General features: G+C 39.7%; 1 protein-coding gene across 17 annotated transcripts in view; it reads left to right on the top strand.

Moving 5' to 3' along the window:
• The window catches only part of PARD3 (par-3 family cell polarity regulator), a 445,891-nt gene that overhangs the window by 127,259 nt on the left and 296,023 nt on the right, over positions 1–22,609 (top strand). The window lies entirely within an intron of this gene.

Below are 22,609 nucleotides of genomic sequence, written 5' to 3'. Positions count from 1 at the left end.
GCAAACACAGACACCCACTTTGTTCTGGAGGTGCCATCACTTTGAGATGCTGCCCCGTTTCCTGTACTTTGAGGTTTGAACCTTTTCTTATCCATGTCATAGGAAATTCAAACTATTGAAAAGTCTGCAGTGAAATCTAGGCTTTAATAGGGAAATACACTTCCTGAGATGTCTGGTGTAGCAAAACTGCCTCGAGGAGTTCAGTTCCAAAGGATATAGCTACATCTCCATCGTGGTCACAGCGCTCTAGCAGTAAGGCAGATATGTCCTCAGCACTTGCTGGGTTGTGGAACATTGAGTATACAGTCTGTGTTTGCTTACTCTAATTTTAATTTTGTTTGCTTGTTGTCCAGTTGCTGAAAGTCAGAATGTATTCCTGATTTCTTGCCTGGTGGCGGTGGTGTGGTGAAAGGAACTGCTGCCCATGTATATATTGCTTTTCTTCTTTGTCACTCCCAGCTGCCTGAATCTGTTCTCCACCTCAGTCATGTAATTAGTTTAATACTGTAGACTGTAAGTCTTTAATGTAAATTAATCTGTGCTTGTGATTTTAAAGTGCTTGAAAAGATTCATATTTCACAAGAACACAGTAGGTGGATCATTAATAATGGACAGACAAATCTGGAATCCTAAATCTAAAGAGACACCTGCTTTTGCAGTCCCTCATGTCTCCCAAAGCTGCTGTGGTGGCAGCTCTGCCCTAGTTAAGATAAGAAATTCTTTCCTGGTTGATTTTCAGAGTGTAAGTGAGTGAGGTATTTTATTGAGGAAGGCAGAGTTATGCTTGCTTGCATTACTGGGTCATATCTACAGTGACCTGCAAACAAAAACTGGGCTGTGTTCCTTGTCAGTGCCTGTGAGGGGCAGTTTCAGCCAGGAGTCGCATGGGGATCAGTGGCTAAAAATCAAATCATCATTTTATTTTCTGCTTGCTGACAATTTCAGGGAAACTGGGGCAGGCAGCCCTTTATTATTTTCAGCTCTCATCTAGACTGTGTCATTCCTGAGGGTTAGCACTGCTGTGGGCCGCGCTAGGACCTGCAGGCACTCCGTGATGATGGTTACACATGTCATGTAGATGGTTTTGGGGACTAGGAATACTTTTAACTGGATTTTTTTCTAACTTGCTTTCAGTATTTTAATTAAAATGATGCTGTAGCTTTCTTTCCATGGTCCTCTGTGTGACACCAGTAACACTTGACTGATTGCCTGTCTGACTAATTCAGCTGGACACTTGTCAGAATAATCTAAGATCTTTCCCTATATACAAGAGTAAAGATGTCTGACCATCCAAATTTTTGTCTCTGATACATTTTTTTACTAGAGCACAGTCAACTCTTATTAGTTTGCTGAGTCAAAGATGTGAAAATGACCTATCATGTCATTTCGATGCAGTTTGAATTACTCCTTCAAAATAAAAATCAGATAATGGAATGGATGGTGTTATGAGCACTTTGTAACCTTTTGTTTCTTGCTTTCAAATTAGGCTTAAAACATCAGCCTTGGTCTGGAAAGCAACTGGTGAGCACTGTATTAATGTCAGTCTCATAAACTACATTTTTGTAGCCTTTTAGTCAATTGTTCCTTGATTTAAGTCATGTGATTAAGATGGTGCACAGCATGCAATACTACTATAGTTGTTCCTCTTTGAATATAGATTCTGTAGATTTATCCGTAAATGTTAAAAATGATATTTGGTGGCAGTTCTTGTATTTGTTAATATCTCATAGTTTGATAATTGAAAGTACAACTCTTAAGTGGAATTATACAATGTTCTTTTTTTTAATTTTTATTTTCTTCTGTACACTCTCATATAACTTTGCAATTGATTAACACAGATGGCTACTTATGTTTCTTAATTTTAGGCATCTGAATTGTGCTGAAGTTAAACTGGTATCCTAATGTCTATACTGCTAGGGGAAGATAGCTGCACCCTTGAGAGAGCCATTCAGCATCAGGTGCACAGAATTCCTGCTGGTATGAGGAAACTCGTTTCTCAAAACAAGAATCTGAGGTTGATGTCTGAAATCATGCAATGCTTCTCCCGGAAAAAAAATGTTACTGAAGTAAATTTTTTTTTATGGTTTAATGTTAAGGTCAATTTGCAAAATTAAATCTGCTGCATGACAGGATCTAAATAGAATGAGCTGAGTGTGTAGGAGACTGTTTGGTGCCCAGGTTGTAGGAAGTGTGTCTGGCTGCTGACTGGGTGCCAAGCAATGTAATACTCGGTGCTCCTTGCTGGTAGCTGTTCTGCTAACTGCTGTGCAAAATCCCAGACTTTGGGGTATCAGAAAAACATCTTCCAGAATCTATGTGCAAAGTCAGTACTAGGGGTTAGCTGGCTTTGGTGACTGAGGTGCTTTGGTGAAGCAGTGTAGCCTGAATATAGTTACAACTTTAAAGCATCTTTAGTTTGTAACCACCAGTATTGGTGCCTGCTGCAGGTGAATTACTTAACACAGAATGTACCATGTCTGCATAGTCTCCCTTCTCTTATTGATGAATTAGACCTTGACAGAGAGGTGTGAGGAGACCCATACAAAGGATCTCTGTAACCAACAGTAGCCTGTGGTTGGAGCAGGTAGCTCTCCTCTTTCTCTACTGTGGTGCCCCTGCAGGTGCTGATGTTGGCCAGCTAACCTCACACTGGTTTGGAAGGGTGCACTTGCTTCTGGAATCAGTGCACAAATAACTGCACAGTGGAATTGTGTGAGCATCCTGCCCTTCCCTGGGCAGTCAGGAGGCTCCTGTCTGGCTAAGATTACCCAAGCCAATAGCTGTGGCATATTTGCATGCATATTTTCCCAGACCAGAAGTTACCTGGTAGTCTCTGTACTGCCCACTGGTTCCATGCTGCATGGCCTTTCTCCAGGAGAGTTGCCCTGTCCTCCGCTTCAGGGGTTATGGTGGAAGTAGTTGCAGTTCTGGATTTTTAACCAACCAATTCCCACATTCTGGGGAGCACAGCAGAGAGATGATATGTTGATCTGAATTTTTTCATTCCAAATTTGGTCACTGGTCTTAAATTATTTTTTCTACCAAAGGTGTCAGAAAATGACAGATGTCCTAAGCTTTCCAAAGAGTTATTTAGGGATTAGAGAAAGGAGGAAGTAGAAGCATCCCTTCAGGTTTCACCATCAAATGCCTTTTGCCAACACTGAAACCTGTACTGTTTCCTTGTCTGACTGCTCTGCAGAGAAACCTTGCAGGAGGAATTTAGGAAGCTGGTCTTTGTCAGTTCAGTTTGAACTATTTCTACCTGACAGACTTGCATGCAAGATATACTTTGAGCGAACCTCTTAGAAAAACAAGCCCCATTCATAGTTTGATGTTATAAAGTGAAAAAAATGGGTCAAATGTGTGTTTCTGATGAGAATTAATCACAGTTTGAGTGCCTTATTTGAGTGATTTTTTAAAGGTATGTAGGTATGGGATTTTTTTGGTTTTGGATTTTTTTCATTCCTCTGTATTACTAGATTTCTAGGATAAAAGTGGACATGGTAAAAAGGCAAGCATGCTGTTAAATCAGTATAGTTTTATTTTACGGGATTTAGAAACTGTTCTAACAGTTCAAATTCAGGGCTTTCTCATAGGAAATGTTTGCTGGAAGGTGAATCGAAAAGTACATTGGATCGGCAAAGTGTTGAACTGTTCATTGCTTTTGCTCACAACTCTGAAAAGTTTTTTGGGTTTTTTTGGAGGGGTTTGGTGAGTGATCCAAGCTGTTCTGTGCTTTTGAAAGCTGAGTGAACTTTGCATTTCTTCACCCACCTTTCCCTGTGGTTTTCTACTTCTGTTCAGTCAGCTGAGGGGGAGCAATGTCCTCTTTATACAAACCTTATACATGCCCTTCTGGGCTGGGCATGTATCTTGGTCCCTGTTTTGGGAAGCTTGGAGTGTCAAGGTGCATGGTGTGAATCCAGAATGCAAGGCGTGCATCCAGAAGACAACGACACACACAGTATTCTTGCTTGAAAGAGCAATGCAAAACACTGAAATGAGTTCTTAGAAACACTTGTCCTCTTGAACATCTGGTGCTTCAGCTCTGCAGTGATTCACACCACTGCCACAGTTTCTTCTCCAAGTCATGAGTAGGTTCACCTGCTGGTCCATGACTGTAGGTATTCAGATACTTAAGAAAGCTCCTTTACTCATGAGTTTTAGGGATGGGAGTGGAGTGAAATGAGCAAATAAATAGCTCCAAGTGGAGCTAAAGTTTACTTGTGGGAAGGATTGTTGGAAAACCAAAATGAAGATGCTCAGTTGTTTTCTCAAAGGATACTTCACATACCAAAGCCTTGATTGGATCCTTCTGGCATTTTCAGGATACAATTTGCTTAATTAGAACTGAAGGAATATAGCTGGTAACAGGCCCAAAATAAACTCATAAACTAAACTTTATTCATGCAAGGGAACAGATAAAGAATGAACAGAAATATTTATAAAAAGATTGCAGCTTTGTGGCAGTGATGGGAGAGTGAGGGGAGATTAGGCACAGTTGTGCTGCTGGGGGTGGCATTATGTGGTCTCAGAAGAAGCAACTGTCGTGTCTGCTCCTCAGCACAATTTACTTCCTGAATTACTGCTGTAAATTGATGACTGCTGAATCCCACCATGAAGGGGTGGGGAGGCTGCTTTATATGTGCTGGCTCTGAGATACATCACTGTTATCTATTCTCTGCTGGTAGCATATGTGAATCATGTGCTTCAATTCCAGCACTGCATCCACTGTGCATTCCTTCTGAGCCAGTCCTGAAATCTCCACTCCTGCAGTGCAGTCTTCCCTTTGCCTTGGCATCACTGCCTGTGCAGCTGCCTCCTGCTCCAACCCTGAAGGTCCTTGTTGCCTTTTAATGCTGCCAATATACATGCTTCCAGAGAAAAAAGGGCATACCTGTCCACTGGCTGGTGCAGGGAGCCATGATACAGCTGTGTTTTTTACAAAAGCTTACATGATTCTTCCCTTACGTAAATGCACATGTTTGTTCTCCACTCACCTTTGAGAAGTGTCAAGGCATCTGAGTCATAAAATACCTGTATTGGACAATGCTACACTGCCAGTGTGAAAATAAAAAAGACATGTTCCAGTACAGTGTAACTTCTCTTTCCTTTCTAGTTTGTTTGCTATTTTTCCTTCTCTTTTCCTCCTGTCTCTCCATGATGTCTGAATATGAAAGGATGGTGGAGGCAGTCCAGATGGTGTTTGCCTTTCCCATCTCAGAATTATCTGTACCAGAACATCCAAAGTAGATGCTTAGTGGGCATAAGAAGTGAGTCCATCTTTGGAGCTCAATGAAATAATGGCATCCTAAGGTTTTTGTTGTTGTCGTCATTGATGTCAGTTTTGAAATACGATTGTGGTTGGCAGTGCATGTGGGTGGATTGGGCTGGGGGATGCGCAGCCCCTGTGCTCTTTGCCTTTTGATTTTGCTTTGCTGAGGCTGAGGGAGCAATTGCCAGGCTGAGGGAGCATTTTTGGGAATTGGCATGTAGTGGGAACTGCATTTTCTTTCTGTGTGATTTCTAAATGAATTTAAAATTTCAGTTTGGATTGAGCTGCCTTCATGTTAGCTGGGGCTAATGCCTCTGCATGTCCTGGTACCAGCACAGTGGTCTGACAGATTTAAATTTGTTTGCTTTTTTAGGCAGCTGCATTTGTCCACCTCTGAGGACTAATCTCCTTTTCTTCTGCATTAGTTATTTTGGAATTAAATTTAACATGGAAATATTACATGTTTGAAACTTGAGGACTTATCATTTGGAGTTTTAAGGGACTTAGCACAGCTCAAGTACTCTTGGTAAAATAACATAATTTAAAATTTTAATTTAGATCAGCTTAAGGACAAAATGCTTTATCAGTGATCTGTAAACTGTATTGGCTACAACTCAAAATGCTAAAAAAATTCTTTTCCAGCCATTTGCCACTTCTCATAAGGAATTTGATAATGTTAATTGCGGGGTCTGTTGTTGTTGTCGGGCCTCACCCCCTGGTTGGGGTGGCCCGGAAAGGTGGAAAAGTGTGTCTTTCTTACTGAGTCTTTCTTTCCTTCAAAGAAAGACTCAGTAGTCTTCAGTCGTTGGGTCTCAAGGTAGTTTATTGTATGTTATCTAAAAGATTTCTCCCTGAGCTGCTGCAGTCCATTCAGCAGTCAGACAAAGGCACACTCCCACACCCAGGGGGCTGGTGCCCTCTTTTATATCATACATTGCGTATTAAATGTTTATAGTTTTTCCCCAATGCCCATCACGTATATTGAACAGTGACTTTCTACTCTAAACCAATCTGTGAGTGCCAACATCACCAAGAACATGGAGCTTAGGAAGAAGAAGGAAAGAGGACAGGGCACACCCAAGTCCCTCCATCTTAGAACCTCTGACCCCATGTACAAAACTCAGACCCCTCTGTACAAGACCTAAAACCCCCCTGTACAGCACTCAAAAACTCTTCCTCTCACTTTGTGACTACTTCTACTACAGTATCTAAACCTTCGTGATTTCTTGTTCTTCCTGCAAAGTTGGTAAATTGTTCCATGGATCAGGTTCAAAGCCACAGGGGTCTGCGGCTGCATTCCAGGGTCTCAAATGCTTCTGACCTGGGCCCGGAACATCCAAGAGTGTCCAAGGGACATTCTGGGTTCCGACAGTTAATGATTATGGATATGATAAGGAAATGCATTGCCTCTGTTCATTGTACAGTCTCAAGCCAGTGCTTTCAAATATGTGTGCTTAAAATTAGATCTAACCAAAGTGTATTTGAGTTCCCTGTGGTGGTTTCTGAGGAAGATATTTTAGCCATTCTTTGTGTCTGAAAGTTGGATCACTTTTAAGGGCCTTGTCTGATCTTTACACCTGTCAGGTCAAGAGTGGTTGACATTATAGAAAATAAGAACATATAAGGCAATGACAGTTCTTTTCCTCAAATTATTTTAGTATGTTGAACTTACATGTACACACATGGGCAGGCAGAGCAGGATACCTACAGTAGTTAGCTCCTTTTCCAGAGGCTGCTCCATGAGCTGCTGGTTTGTACATCGGTGGTGCTGGAGCTTCACAGCAAGGAGGCTTCCCTCCTCTTCCCCCCACTTCTGGCAGCTGACCATTCTGCTCATCTGCTCCATCAGATGTGCATGGCCTGCACGCTGCCTCTCTCACACTCTGCATTTTTGCATTGTATCCCATTTTGCTCTGCGTTCTCCCCAAGACATTTGAGGTTCCCATCTCAGGAATTCTTGCCAAGTTCTGATCTCAGCATCTGTTCCTGACATTATCCAGATTCTCTAATTTTGAGGCCTTTAAAAACATGACTTTTCTGGTTCTGTTTTTCTCTGAAACGCAGATAACCTGAAGCACAGATAAGGTTATGAAGGTGTTAATCTAATTGCTGAACAATACAGTTGTTTTGGAAAGGACACTTCTGACCACAAGAGTTTGTGCAATTGCTGGTATGTGCTGAATGTAAATTAATTCATTGTGCCTGGGATAAGGTTACTTTTGTGTAGCTGTGGCTAGATGGAGCTGTCAGAATGCGTAATGCAGTTTGATTTATGTGCAAAGGCTACACGTACTAGACTTTCCTGGTATGTGCTATTCATTTCACCTCCTATGGGCTTCATTGGTGATACCCTTTTACTGTTTTAGCATAGGTGATACAATGCTTGGTAATTATTTTGGAAAGCAGAGGAATCATCTGGGATACAACAATTAGGCACAGAGACTTAAATACAGTTTGCTTTCAGTGAGGGGCAACGTTATCCTAAAGCAAGGACATTTCAAACAGTAATGAATGCATAAATGTTTCTGATTAAATGTGTATTTTTTTTGTTTTAGTGTGTGTAAAGTTCTCTTAATAAGTGAACGGTCTCTAGTGAGGCAGGTAATGTAAAAGTGGTCTTGCACATGAGAAAAGGTGACCCCTAATGAAAAGTATAAAAACTATTCTCTTTAGAAGCTATGCTGTCTCTCATTTTCAGTCTTTGCCTTTTAATAATAATTGCTAAGATGTTTTAATTAAAAGCAGATCTGGGAGGTATTATCTGCTTCCTCTGTTTAGTCCTTTTAAATGTTAATCACTTTTGACAGCATAATTTACCCAGCTACCTGTGTTACCCTTATGCAATGTATCTGCTTTGTGTGGCACCAAAATACAAACTGCACCCCAAAAAAGCTTTCTAAAAATTCATGCAATTGCGAAGATTAAACGTGGCAGGAGAAATACAAAGAAAAAAGAATTAAATGAAGATTTAATGAGACATTCAGAAAAGCTATTTCAAGATGGCTGGAGCTTCCCAAGAAATTATTCTTTTGCAAGAGGTAACCAGATTGAATTCACTTCTGTTTCTGCTGAAGGACATTTAGAGAGCAGTGGAAGGTAGGAGGCAGGATTGTAGGTAGCCTTGGAGCTTATAGACAGTTTCTATCAAGCAGGATTGTTAGGTGCATGCAGAAGAACAAGGGAAAAAAAGAGAGAAAAGGAGAAAAGAAAAAAAGATCTTTCCTCCCTCTCCAGAAAATGGCAACCTTTAACTTATAATTGTAAAAATTAAAGGACACTATAAATTAATCAGAAAATTATTTATCTGTAGGTAATAAATAAATAATCTTTTGCTACAAGTCAATCAGCTTGCTTTGTGTGATGTTTTTGAATGGAGACTTTGGCAATCAGATTCCATACACTCTTTAACCTTGTGCAAAATTTAATGAAAAACAGTTACTACTGAATCTACTGTTTTGCCAGCTCGACAAAAGATGTTAAATTCTGCATATTTTTGCATAGTAAAGATGAGTGTTGACAGTGTAATGATCCATTTGGCACAGATAAAATCTTGAATGATTTTAATAACCGTACAACAATATTTAAAGTCACTATGAAATATAGATACTTCAACCAGGGATGGGCCTGCTGGCCTGGTATGAGGTGTCAGCTACTTTTATAACCTTAATTTTTTCAGGAGAGAAAAGAGGAGAAGTATAGGCTAGATGAGCCCTGAGGAGATGGGGAAACGTTAGGGGACCTACAGAATGGAAGTGATCTGTTTTGAGATTTTCAGAGCAGTCCTTGTCCACAGGTTGAAGCTGATGGGTTTTGGCAATGCTTGTGTCTCCTTCCCTAGGCTGCACTACACTTTTATTATGTGTTGAAAAATGCATTTTGTGGATATGGGGTGAGTCAAGGTAAAATGTAAGAATGATAGTTTGGTCCCAAGTTTGGTAGCTTGAGATGATTGTGCATACAACTGTAATTTCTCTTTTGGGTATTTCTTTTGTTTTTTACAAGTTTTTAGTATTCATCCAGGCGATGTAGTTGCATTATTCCCAGTTGCACTGTGATTTAGGGAATTAATTTTCAAAATTAGTCCTGAAAATAAGTCTGGAGTCTTTCAAGCTTTCACACAAAATGATTTAGGAATATAATTCTGTCAAAAATGTCTAGTTATGTTCCTGTTTCTTTGGTTATAATGCATTACATCCCTATGTAAAGAAGAAGCAGTGCAAGGCGGAGGCTTCTGCAACAAGTAGTCAAGAGTCACGAACTGATGCAAAATTATTGTTAGAGTAATATCAGAGATGTCCTTTACTGGTCATTCCTTCATTTCAAAGACAGGAAAGCACTTGACTACCAGCAAATATATTTTCAAAGTGGATGTGATGACATTAACCTGCTAGTTTCCTTCTGAGGTTCTACCTTCTTATTTCTTCCTGCGTTTTTTTTTTCCTGTTTGTGTTCATAAAGACTTAAGAGGACAAATTTGAAAAGTTACCAGGTGGCTTTTAAAAGCAGAGTTTCAGAAATACCTGGGCATCTGATTTCTAGCATTTTTATGGGGAGAAAATACATGGGATGCCCTTCCACAACCTTATCTGCCAAAATACTTTTGAAAAAGGAGCTCAAGATAATTTTAGAAATGGTTTTGGCATTGGGAGCACAGGTTTTAATGAATGTCCCTGGGGCTGTGCTACTGAGTCATTAAACCTGGTATTTTGTGGGAAATAAACAATTGTGTGGTAAATGGAAATCCACCTGGATATGGATGAACCAGGATTTTTGAAATCCATACAGAGATCACTGTAGTCTTCTTAGCAGTAGAAAACCTAAAGGTGTTTAGGAAGATTCTCTTCTTTTCTGGACTACCAGATGTTATCTAAGGAGTGTGTTTTGATTAAGAGCAGAGCTCTGTGTTTGGCATAGGTTCACATAATAACTGTGGTGAGTCAAGATCCAATGTCTGGAGATTGCCACAGGATGGGACAAACTCCGTGGATTTCCTGGCACGTGTCACTTACTATCAGCCCAGTGCTGTTGGACAGCTACCTTTTATTCTTAATTTTGTAAGGATAGCCCTAATGTAAGTTAAGTTGCAGTATTTTCACTATTGTTACATGTTAAAATAATGAAAACTGTTAGTCACGAGGGAACAAGCAGTCGTTTACATTTAGGATATTTTAGAACCTTATTTAAAGAAGGGAGGCAAGAATTATTGTCTAATGTGCTGGTTATTTTTGTCATTATACACAAAATGAAGAATACCATTATTGTTGCCTTAAATGTCAGAGTTAAATGATTCTCTCTGATTTTTTTTAATCTAGATAATGAAGTTAGTTAAAAAAAAGCACATCACATCACATTGTTTTTCAGACCTCTGAAAAGTTTGGGGGGTGGGGAGCGGATGTGTTATACAAAAGGCAAAAGGCACACGGTTTTTACCTTTTGAACAGACCTTGACGTTTATTTAAAATAAGCCTAATTTAATCGGTATTGTATTGCACACTGAAGATAATTTAGGCTAGTGTCAAGGACAAGTGTTATCTATTCCTTTGTTGTAGTGAGGTATTGAAATAATGAGTGGAACAGAAGGGAATCAGAAAATGTTTGAAGTTTTTCATCTGTGTCTCTAGATGGGTATTTTTAATCACATTCTCCTGGCTTTTGCATGCAAATTGCACTGAACAGCACACACTATATAAAATGAAGAGCTGTATTTTGCAAAATCTATTTTCTTGAAGTTTAATAAGCTTGCAAAGATTGTCCTATGCTTTAACTAACTAGTTACCTTTTTGTACCTCAGCTGAAATTAAAATCTTAGAATTTAACACTGCTCTTTTGATCCTGTAGCAGAGGAATGGAAAGCTTGGTCTTTTTTTTTGGAGGTTTTTCAAACCATTTCTTTCTTAGTACTCAATGACTGCAGCTCAGCTCTCAATGACAGATGAGACAACTGTTAAGATTTAATACATTTTTATTTCAGCAATATATCTTGCTATGTGACACCAGCCCCTCTAATAACCCAGTGTCTGGATTACTTACTGCATAGCGTCACTGCTTAACTGCTGACCTCTGTGGCAGAAATAAAATACTGAACTCCTGTACGGTCTGAGCTTTCAACTTGGAAATCTGCAGCCCTGCAGAGTCATCCCATACCACAAGCTCAGCTGCATGAAATACAGTCAGGGTATCCTTTAGAGCCTTGTCCTGTAAAAAGGCAGACTTTCATACTGTGCTCTAAAAGTGTAAAATTGTTTTGAAAGTAATACTAACGTCATTGTCCTCAGTGTGGTTCGCATGTACTCATTTGTGATGAGGAGTCAAAAATGAAGGAGATGAAATTGGCTTGTTCACGTGCTCAGATGTGCCCCAACTACTTCCCAAGCACAGCACTCTCTCTTCTGAAACCATGTTTTCTTCATGCACCACTTTAAAACCAGGATGGATATAATTTTTTTCGGTTTCTTTTCAAAATGAGCTAAGGAGATACCGTGGTAAATCACATATTGTGATAATTTTCCAGAGTATGTCCTTAGCCATGAACAAGAAGGCTGTTGGTACAAAAGGATTTTGGAAGAAATCTTTTCTGTATAAACTGAGGATTTAAGAAAATAACAGGGCAGCATATACAGAAAAGTATTTTATATGCTTTCAGAGGAAGAGTTTGTGAAGAAACAGCCTATTTTAAAAAAACCATGATAAAAAACTTGTGATTGAAAAACTGGCCTATTTAGGACAGAGATATTTTTTCCAGCTGTTCTCATAGCCCAAACAAGCATGGATTTAAGCATTTTTGTACCTGTCATATGGAGGGCTTGTAACAAATTGTGGGAAGCAAACTTCTCTCTAAGCATAGTATCTTATTTTTTGCTAGAAGCATAAAAGAAAAACAAAATTATTTAGAAGAAATTGGGATGATGTTCTTTCTTCTTGCACTTTTAACCATAATTCTGTTTTTAGTTGGAAGCTGGGAAGTGTCTTTACCCCATAATCTTAACCAGACCAGTGAGATGTGTCTGCAGCATTTCTCAGGTTTAGGCTCCCAGGGCTGACTCCATCCTCGGCTGGATCAGGGTGCAGCGATGGCACTGCCCACCCTTACAGCGATGGCACTGCCCACCCTTACAGCGATGGCACTGCCCACCCTTACAGAGATGGCACTGCCCACCCTTACGGCGATGGCACTGCCCACCCTTACGGCGATGGCACTGCCCACCCTTACAGCGATGGCACTGCCCACCCTTACGGCGATGGCACTGCCCACCCTTACAGCGATGGCACTGCCCACCCTTATGGCGATGGCACTGCCCACCCTTACAGACATGGCACTGCCCACCCTTACGGCGACAGCACTGCCCACCCTTACGGCGACGGCACTGCCCACCCTTACAGCGACGGCACTGCCCACCCTTACAGCGACGACACTGCCCACCCTTACAGCGACGACACTGCCCACCCTTACGGCGATGGCACTGCCCACCCTTACAGCAGGGTTTGGCTTAGCAGCTGTGTGTGCCAGTGCTGATGATTGCATGCGCTGGGAGGGCTGGGATCAGTAGCTGATTGTGAGAGCTTGTGTAGTGTTCTTTGCATGGTTACAGCTAACAGCAGAAATGCAGCATTCAGAGGAATGATTTCAAGTAACAAGCTGCAGCTTCTAGAGCTGTTCCTGGCCAGGTGAGCTCTTCTGGCCAGGTGAGCCTGCCCTGCTGAAGAGAAACTCACCTCCTGGCTCCATTGGCCTTCTGCTTATTCTGTCAGCTCCATGAGATGTGGGGTGTTGCTGCGCTTCTGGGTTGTCTGTGTGAAAGGGCTGACCAGTGTGCATGTATTTGGATTTTAGCTGCATATGAAGGCCAAGATCCAGCCCTGGTGTTGGACTTGCTGTGTCCATGCAGTAGGTTTAGCTAGGTAAGCATGTCAGAAGGGCTTTGCAGGATAATCTGTGTGCTCTGCCTGTCCTTGTGTCTGTCTGTCAGTGTGCACATGTGGGCTGGCAGTTCAGCTCTCGGACAGTGCATTGTGTGTAGAAGTCGCGTCTGGTACAGTCTGAGTACAGGCTGAGGTCGTGGAGAACCAAATCCAGCCAACCAAGCAGGCAGCTCAGTGTCAGCTACTGCTGATAGTCCTTGTAATAATTCCAACTCTGTTCAGTTATTGTCTTATTTCTTTGGCTAAGCCTCAGCCTGATTTACACCACGGAGGTCAGGTCAAGAGCAATTCAGACAGAATATACACAAATGACTTTTCCAGGGTGCCAAAATCATGCTTGCTTTTAGACTGTTGCTCAGCAGGAAGGGAGAGAAGATAAAAAATCTTTTAAATATGCATAATATGAAATTAGTATTTTAAATATTTTAACATTTTAAATATATTTGAAATATTTTTAATAGCATGGGAACTTACAGGATAGTACCTAAAACTGCATTTAATTCCTACTGGGAGAGGATTAGATTGCAATTTAATATTGATTCTAGAATTTCTCAGATCAAAGTGCCATGGGAAATGAATAATCTAAAGCGATGTTTTAATAAAAAGCTTGTATATTTACTTCAGAATAATTTCTTAGATTTAAAGAATCATGAAAGAAGAAGATTTTAAAACTACCTGTAAAATTAAAGTGTCCTTCAAATCAATAGATGAGTTTTGATCTTGCAGATATGATTTAACTTGGTGTGTTATGTTGAGCTTTGAAAGCGAGGGGTGCTTACTTAGTCAGCAGATTTGGGAATGACTTTCACTGAGACCTATGATGTGTTTTCCAGCACTGGTTATTTTATCTCGTGGGTTTTTGGGGGGGTGGATTATGTTCAGCATAGGTAAATGCAGAGTCCTGTATGTGGGCTGGAATAACCCCTCTGAGCAGTATGGGCTGGGAGGCTGCTTCCTGTAGGGACAGACCTGGTGGAGAACCTGAAGAACGTGGGTCAGCAGTGCCCTTGTGGTGAAGATGACCAGCTCCACCCTGGGCTGTATGAGCAAGTCTGTAGCCAGCAGGTTTAGGGAAGTGATTAGGCTGGGCCTGAGCTGGGAATGTGCACTCACAGCCCAGAAAGGCAACTGTATCCTGGGCTGCATCCAAAGCCCTGTGGGCAGCACAGCACAGGAGGGGATTCTGCCCCTCTGCTCTGATGAGACCCCTCTGCAGTGCTGCATCCAGCTCTGGGGTCCCAGCACGGGAAGGACATTGACCTGTTGGAGTGACACCACCAGGATGATGGAGCACTTCTCCTGTGAGCAAAGGCTGAGAGAATTGGGATTGTTCAGCCTGGAGAAGAGAAGGCTTCAGGGTGACCTAATTGCAGCCTTCCAGTACCTGAAGGGAACCCACAAGAAAGAGGGAGAAGGATTTTTTACAACAACATGCAGTTACAGGGCAAGGGGGAACGGATTCAAACTGAGAGTAGATTTAGATTACATATTAGGAAAAAATTCTTTCAGGGTGGTCAGGTACTGGAACAGGTTGCCCAGAAAGTTGTGAATGCCCCACGATGTCCCTGCCCATGGCAGGGGGGTTGGAACTGGATGATCTCTAAGGTCCCTTTTAACCCAGATCATTCTGTGATTCTGTGGTCATTTCTCTCTGCTTCTGGATTATTTTGGGCCTCTGAATACAAGGAAGACATTGCAGTGACGGCCCAGCCAGAGCCCATCAGGGTGGATTAGCGGGCTGGAAGCTGTCACAGGGCAAAGGGACCTTTAGGGGCGATGGTGTGGCTCCCTAAGGCACAGCAGTCTGGATGTCACTGCTCTCGGTCAGGAATGGTGGAGATGGAACTGGACTTTTCTCTGAGGTGCACAGGAGTAGTGTGAGGGACAAGAGACACATTGTAACAAGGGGAGTTTCAACTCCATCCGGGGAAAAGGATCCAGAGGGCCAAATGCTGGGAGAGAGCCTAGAGCGGTTGTGGACTGTCCGTACTTCAGGTTATTAAAAAATGCAACTGGATGTGGCTCTGAGCCGCCTCCTCTCACTGACCCTGGTTTGAACATGACCTTGGAATAGTTGATCTCTAGAAGTCTCTTCCAGTTCAGGTTAGTCTGTGATTCTGTACAAGCTTACACCTCTGTATAATTCACTGAAAATCGAATGCAGAGTATTAATATGATGGCAGAATGCGAACCTTTAAATGTCCTTATTTTTCCAAAAGCTACAATGCAGTAAAGTTATTGTGAAAAGTTTTTTGTTTGGCTCCCTTCCAGCTACTTTACTTTGAAAAGCTTTATGAAAAGCTAGTTCTGGTTTCATGGCTGAAGTGATTAATTAGGACAGGTAATGATTTTCTTGAAATTATAGAGGTTTGTTGTTTGTGCTACAGCTTATTCTAAATTGAAATGGTGCTTGCCCTTTTTCTCCTTTTGAAATGCTGGGTGATGTCTAAGTCTGTAGAGGGGATGCTCAGGTTGCACATCACATCCAGCACAGAATGACTCTTAGATGCTACTATTTTGCTAATTGTTTTTTCTTTCTTTCTTTCTTTCTTTCTTTCTTTCTTTCTTTCTTTCTTTCTTTCTTTCTTTCTTTCTTTCTTTCTTTCTTTCTTTCTTTCTTTCTTTCTTTCTTTCTTTCTTTCTTTCTTTCTTTCTTTCTTTCTTTCTTTCTTTCTTTCTTTCTTTCTTTCTTTCTTTCTTTCTTTCTTTCTTTCTTTCTTTCTTTCTTTCTTTCTTTCTTTCTTTCTTTCTTTCTTTCTTTCTTTCTTTCTTTCTTTCTTTCTTTCTTTCTTTCTTTCTTTCTTTCTTTCTTTCTTTCTTTCTTTCTTTCTTTCTTTCTTTCTTTCTTTCTTTCTTTCTTTCTTTCTTTCTTTCTTTTTTTAATATCTGTGGGCAGTAGGGTATTATTGTGGAAGTATCTATTCTGTATTTTCTCTTACTAGCTCATTGAAACGTATTTTCTCTTACTAGCTCATTGAAACAGTAGTTATATTTAAATGGGTTTTCAATGAGCCATGTAGAAAAGTGAAGCTCAAGGAATAATAAGAATTTGAGTCTGCCATGGGGCTATTAAAGTCAGTTCAGTCATCAGAAAACCTACAAATTGATTTTGTATTTAGTTTCCTTCATTTCTAAATAATAATTGGCTACTCCCTTGCTAGAGATTTTCCTGAATTTATGTTTTTTTTTTTCCTTACACTCATCTGTTCATTCACAAGCAACTTGTGTTTTGGGATGTTATGGAGTCTGAGGTGCCATTAGCTGAAATTTGATTTACTGCTGGGCCTTATTAAACTACTCCTTAGTTCTGCATTGTAACATGGACTGAGTAATACATAGACTGCTTTGGGTATAAGTGGTTTTTGCCAACCCTCAGGAGTTGCTAGAGGACTGTGCTTGTATTCTCTTGCCATCTCCCTCAGTTGTGCTGGTTGCACAGGATGTGTATAGTCAGTTCTGTTGGTGCCTTACTAGTTCACGGTACAGTCTTGCTTGAGACTGGAAATGCTTTTTGCTGAGGAAAGGATACCAGTGATGTGCATGTTTAAATTTTTTGCCAGCCTTCTCCATGTCCTCTTCCCAGGCACTTGCTGCACACGTCTGAAAGCATGTGGCCATGCTGTGAGAGGGGCTGAATCTCCCTTACCAGCAGCTCATGGCTGTCACAGTGAGTGCAGAGACCCACACAATGGGACTGCAGGACAGGGCTGGGCTTAACCCTCTGGCTTCAGAGGTTAAAGGAAACGCTTGAAGTAGCTTCTGTAGGGGAAGATATTGTCACAAGGCTAATTTAGATTTTAGAGTCTTATTTGAACCATCAAAATCTATTTTCAAGGACCATAAGTCCCCTGAGAAAAGGTTCAGTTATTAAGCATAAACTGAGAACTGGAATCCTTGACAGCATTGGTGCCTCACCAGAGGTGTGTGGTTGAGCTGCTCCATCACTTGGAGCTGTCTCACAAGGTCTGTGCTCTTTGTTCTCCTGGAGCCAGAAAAATGACATCTTGTGTGAAAGGCAGTTTTGTCCATGGATATGACCATCCTGCAGGAGAAGCTGTGCAGCATAAATGCCAGAAGACCATAGCAGCTGTGAAAGGGAAGACCACATCTGGAAGTTGTATAGACCAGGAGGGGAAGTGCAGTGTTCAGCCAGGGGAATCCAGACACTTCGAGTTGCTCAGCAGAATAACTACTGAACAACTGGCCACTGAACAGCCAGAAAAATTAGGAATGTTCTTGTAGGGACATATCTCCAAAGTGTCCTGGTGAGAAGAAACCAGATATTTAAAATGGCTCCTAATAATCTAAAAATGTGAGTGATTTCAGTTTCACTCAGTGTTAAAAAGAGTGGATAAGAAGTGTGAAGCCTCTGTGAAAACCAGAGGGTATGAAAACCAGAGAATCAGTTGCTATCTTTGTAGCAGGAGAATGGAGCTGTAATCCTCACTGATACTAAAATAAATTTGAAATCATTGCTGGTGCCTACACATGAGCCGGTATCAGATTCATCAATAAATATCACTAAAGAATTAGCAAATTTTGGACAGGTACCTAGGAATGTGCAAAATTCAAGGGATTTTTTTTACAGTCTTGCCATAGTGGTGGAAAAAAATACAGTAGAATTTTCTAGCTTTATGAATTTCTTTGGAGTGGAGGATTTCTGGTTTTGTGGTTTGGTGCTGAAGAGAGATGACCTGATTATACCATTTGATAGTGGTGAATTGGCTTATATGATAGTAATACTTAATGAAAATGTAAACAGCCATTGCTGGTGGAAATAGTTTTTTAATCCAGTTAATTAACATTCAAGTGCTTAATCTGGTCTATTAATTAAGACTGCATATGTGTTTACTAATTTTTAATTACTTTAGAATAGACGGAAATTGTAATAATTAATGTTGGAATGCAGACTGCTGCTGCTGTGTCAATATTAAAATAAATCAATCTTCTTGCCTTTTATTTATTTAAGTAAATATAACCTGGTTAGCATCATGTGTTGAGTCCCAGACAGAATAGTAGAGAAGCTCATCCTCTCTTTTAGAAAGAACAAGATGTTGGATTGTAATTAATCCAGTACAACCTGGTGTTATAGAGGGCTTAATACAGTAACAGTCTGGAATGCCTTCCTCCTACCCCAGATCCAAAGGTGCCTCAGTAAAACTCAGTTTTGATATCTCAGGCTGCGAAATAATTTCTTTATAAGGCATTTGCTTGATGAAGCTAACATATTTAGCAAAGATAAATTATGTTACTCTCCCTTCATTGTCTGTCTGCTATGACTCTTTTATCAGTCAAAAGAGAAGAGCATCTAGCTGCTGGTTTTTAAACTAGTACTACTACAGTACTTCTAAATTTCTTTTGTCTTCAGAGGTTAAGGATGGCAATAAAAAATCCCTTACACCTCTTGAAATACACTAACAATCACAAGTGTGCTTTTTACAGCTGGAGTAATTGTTGAGTTTTACTGCAGTTTTGTATTTCTAAAAAGAAAACCTGTTGGTCAAACACTGAATGCTATTGCTTTCTAAAATAACTGTATTTTTTGTTGATAATTTACGCAAAATTGCTTGTATTTCTTATTGTGGAGTTTAAAAAGTATTTTAGTTTATGCAGTTGACCATTTGAAGACTTACTCTAATTCCATTGCTGGAATGGAATTAACAATCTCTAAGTTATGATCTGAACAAAGCTGCTCTTTTTATATCTGAATGTGTTAAAGAATATTTAAAACTTAATTTTTCTTGAAAAAGTTGTATACACATACATTGGGGACCAAAATCTTACATTGTTCAAACTGATGACACTTCCTATGCCATCTTACCGTGATAAATGGTGATAATAAAGCCTCTCAACTTCCTGTTGCTTTTGCCATATTATAAGAAATGTAAGCACGCCAATCTAAATTAAGCCTATCATTTATTAAATGTGTTTTGGGATGACTAGGTGGTTTGTTTTTACTTGATTTTATTTCCTATTTGCAAATTTTTAATTCAGTGATTGAGAAATGCAGAGAGTCCTCTTGCCCCAGGTGATTAAAACTACTGTAACCTATTAAACCATATTCTCATGTCTTTGGTGCAATCAAGTTGAGGTCCCATGGAACATGGGGTGGATAAAATATATTATAATTATTTATTAGCTGTTGTTGATATGATATTTGGTCTTTGGTGTGGGTTTGTCTTCACAAAGAAAAATAAAATTAAGCTAAATGGCAGCAGTACTCACTGAATTCTAGTGGAAGTTCTTTTAAAGAACTGATAGTGGTCTAATATTGAACAGCTAAGCTATTTCCTTTATTAATGCATTACTGTGGCTTATTCAGTCCTTCTGCTGTTCATTTCTGCATAGGAGTGGATATTATGATGAGTTTCTCAGGTCACTGCAGGTGATGAGATCTAATACTGAAGGACAGATAACAGGAGGCACAGGTCATCTCAGGTGTTGGAAATAACAGAGTGATTCTCAAAAGATTAGGGTAACTTCATTCATTTATTTCTTATTAAAGAAGAAAACGATCCACATGGAAGCAGTTTCCTGACAGTAAACATGATGTTTCCAGAAAAGATAGTCATGTTCATTTTCTACTCTTGTTGTAAATCTGACATCTAAAGCCCAGCAAAATACCATAGGCTTAACCGTTGACTTTAGCACTGATAAAAGCTGGTCTAGTAATGTGTGCTCCATTCTTTGCCAAATTGAAAACATCTCTGTGGCCTTTAAACATGACTCATCAAGAGGCCTTTTCCCTGGCACAGAGCAGAGTTTATGGCTGTGGATTCCCGCAGAAAAGGATTCTTCATAGCTCCTGCGACCTACTCTTGTGGTTCCTTGCACGTTGTGTAAGGTGTCTCTGAAAGTTTTTTGTTTTGTTTCTTTTTCTTGCAAGGATGGGAGTCGATGTGATCTTTGGGCCTCTAGCAGTACAATTCCTCTCCTTGAATAATCTCTTTTGATTAAAATAAAGGGTGTTTAAAGGGTCATGTAAAATAAAGAGTCTCTGAAGAAATCAGAGATTAATGCTTGATATTATAATAAAGCCCAAGATGTTTTGGTTGTCATTGTTTCCCACAAGCTCATAATCTTGCAGAATGGCATACCAGGGTCTGGAAATCAAGATTCAAGAGTGTTTATTTGCAATAAATCTTCCAGTCCCAAAGACTTTCTAGCTTATTAGGAGGACTGAGCTATTGTAGTCCAGATGGCTACTGTACCATTGCAGCGCTGTTTCACAATGAACTTCCTAACCTGTGTTCCTAATACTAATTAGATTTGGATAAGACTAACATGGCTTGTGTTTCTTCACGCTGAAAAAAATGTTACAACTTGGTATGCCTTTTAATGGAACTGAAGCCTTTTGAAGGTTTGATGCTGTCAAAACTGTGAATACCTGAAAAAAACCTGATAAGATCAAAAGCTAAGCTTGAAATAAGAAACATTCATTTTTAGATGTTCTGAAGTTATAGGCTGTAGACTGTCTGGAATAGTCAAAAAGCTGGAGGCAACTCAGAGTAGGAGATATATAGAGATTTATATGCAGATACCTTTTTGCATATATATAATACCTATAAAATACTTGCAACTGCATGCATCAAATAATATTTTTCAATCAGCCTCAAAGGAACAGAATGTAATTGGGGAATTTATCTTGATACCTGACATACGAAGGACAAAAAGATTTGCTGTTTCACGCTAGGATTCTTAAATGCTTTGTTTGTCTTTTGTTGGAATATCTTACAGCCCTTCACTTATGGATTAATTTATTTTCAGTTGCTGGAGATTGGTAATTAGCTTGCTATAAAACAGTAAGAGAGTTATGAGTAAAGTTTTAGAAGCATATTTTTGTAAGCATTCATATTTCAGATTGTGTTAGAAAATTAAATTTCCAATACTCTTGAGCTACTGACATTTTGGTGTTGTCACGTCTCTTTTGTGTGTAGATTTCTCAAGCATAAAATAATGACTTTTATAGTAAAAACATGTTCCAGCTGTCTGCAGCTGCAGTCTGGTTTTCCTGCTGCTACCTACCTTTCAATCAGCATTGGAGAGAGCATGGATCCTTTATCCATTACTAGTTTCTTCTTTCTGTTTTTTGCATGCCTGAACCTAAATTTACATTAGATATGGAATTATTGGCAGAAATTTGCTACTCCTTGTAATTTCAAAGTGACTGGTGAAAAAGAGTAAATGCCTGAGAGTATTTTCACAAGCTGAATTCCCAAATGGTTTCCACTTGGGCTTAGAGTTGAGTTTTAAAATTTTTTATTGATGCTTATGTAAGTTAAATTTGAGTAAAGGGACTATTATTAAAATCTTTTGGCTAAGATGATGTTGAAATCACTTAAAAAAAAAAAAGATATACCTTTTGCTTACATAAAGTTTTAGCTGTGTTGCTAACAGAATAAACAATTTGCAGAGACCAGCGTAGGTTTAAGTTGATTTGCTCCATTTACCCTACCAATTTGGACAGAAGAATGTAATGCTTTCTTGGAAATGTCTTTCAAATATTATATTATAGATAAATTTGCAGGCTGCAGAGTGCTGCTATCCATAACACTTTTTTCTCCGTCTTGAAAATTAAGTTCTAAAATGAAATGTGTATAAGAGCTGGCGTTATCTCTTTCAGTATGTTATGAAAGATAAATTTTATTTCTTTCAAATAAGTGCATAAAATCATTTACAGTGGAAAAAATATCTCAGGTGTATCAAAAATCACTGCGATGTTTTCCTATTTTTCTTGCAGTGGTGAACACAGATTTAGTAAATATTTATTTAATTAATGATATGGCAAAGTTCTAAATGGGAGTTGCGATTTCAAACTTGTCTTGGAGAAGTTGATGGCTAATGGATACAGAGTATTTCCATAAATTTGACTAAAGAAATTTTGGAAGAGAAGCTCACAACTTAAGTAATAATAATAGATGGCAGCTTAATAGATGATGACTGGTTGTGATTATAAAACTCCCTTGGCTTTGCATTTTGTCCGTAGCTTTCATTGTGTATAAACATGACTTCTTGAATATTTTTATTCTGTAAAACTGTGGTTTTGCTCATGATTTGACTCTGTAGTAATCATGTGTATAGAGGTATCTAAATACAGTGAATTCCAGTGCACAGGCATCAATCCACACTCAGATAGTTTTCTGCATTTCTGGACAGGATGAAGTGGTTTCCTTAGGAAGGTGCAACCCTTGCTTTCCTGACTTGGTGCCATTCTTTCTCTGGCTCACCGTGATGAGTTTTGTGTCCCATCAGAGCTCTTGACCCTTTGCAGGATCCAATTAATGGCTGCCTTTCCTTTGGCTGATGATGTTGTGCTCTAGGCATTGATCGGAGTCTTTGTTGATAGACACTTCTTGCTCTTTGGTGGGAAGAAATGTTGAAATGCTGATCTGCAATGGCACTTTGATGGTGCTG

The sequence above is a fragment of the Anomalospiza imberbis genome, chromosome 1 (assembly GCF_031753505.1).
Source record: "Anomalospiza imberbis isolate Cuckoo-Finch-1a 21T00152 chromosome 1, ASM3175350v1, whole genome shotgun sequence".
Lineage (NCBI taxonomy): Eukaryota > Metazoa > Chordata > Aves > Passeriformes > Viduidae > Anomalospiza > Anomalospiza imberbis.
The sequence above is the reverse complement of the archived record's forward strand: the minus strand, read 5'-3'. Positions and strand labels throughout refer to the sequence as shown.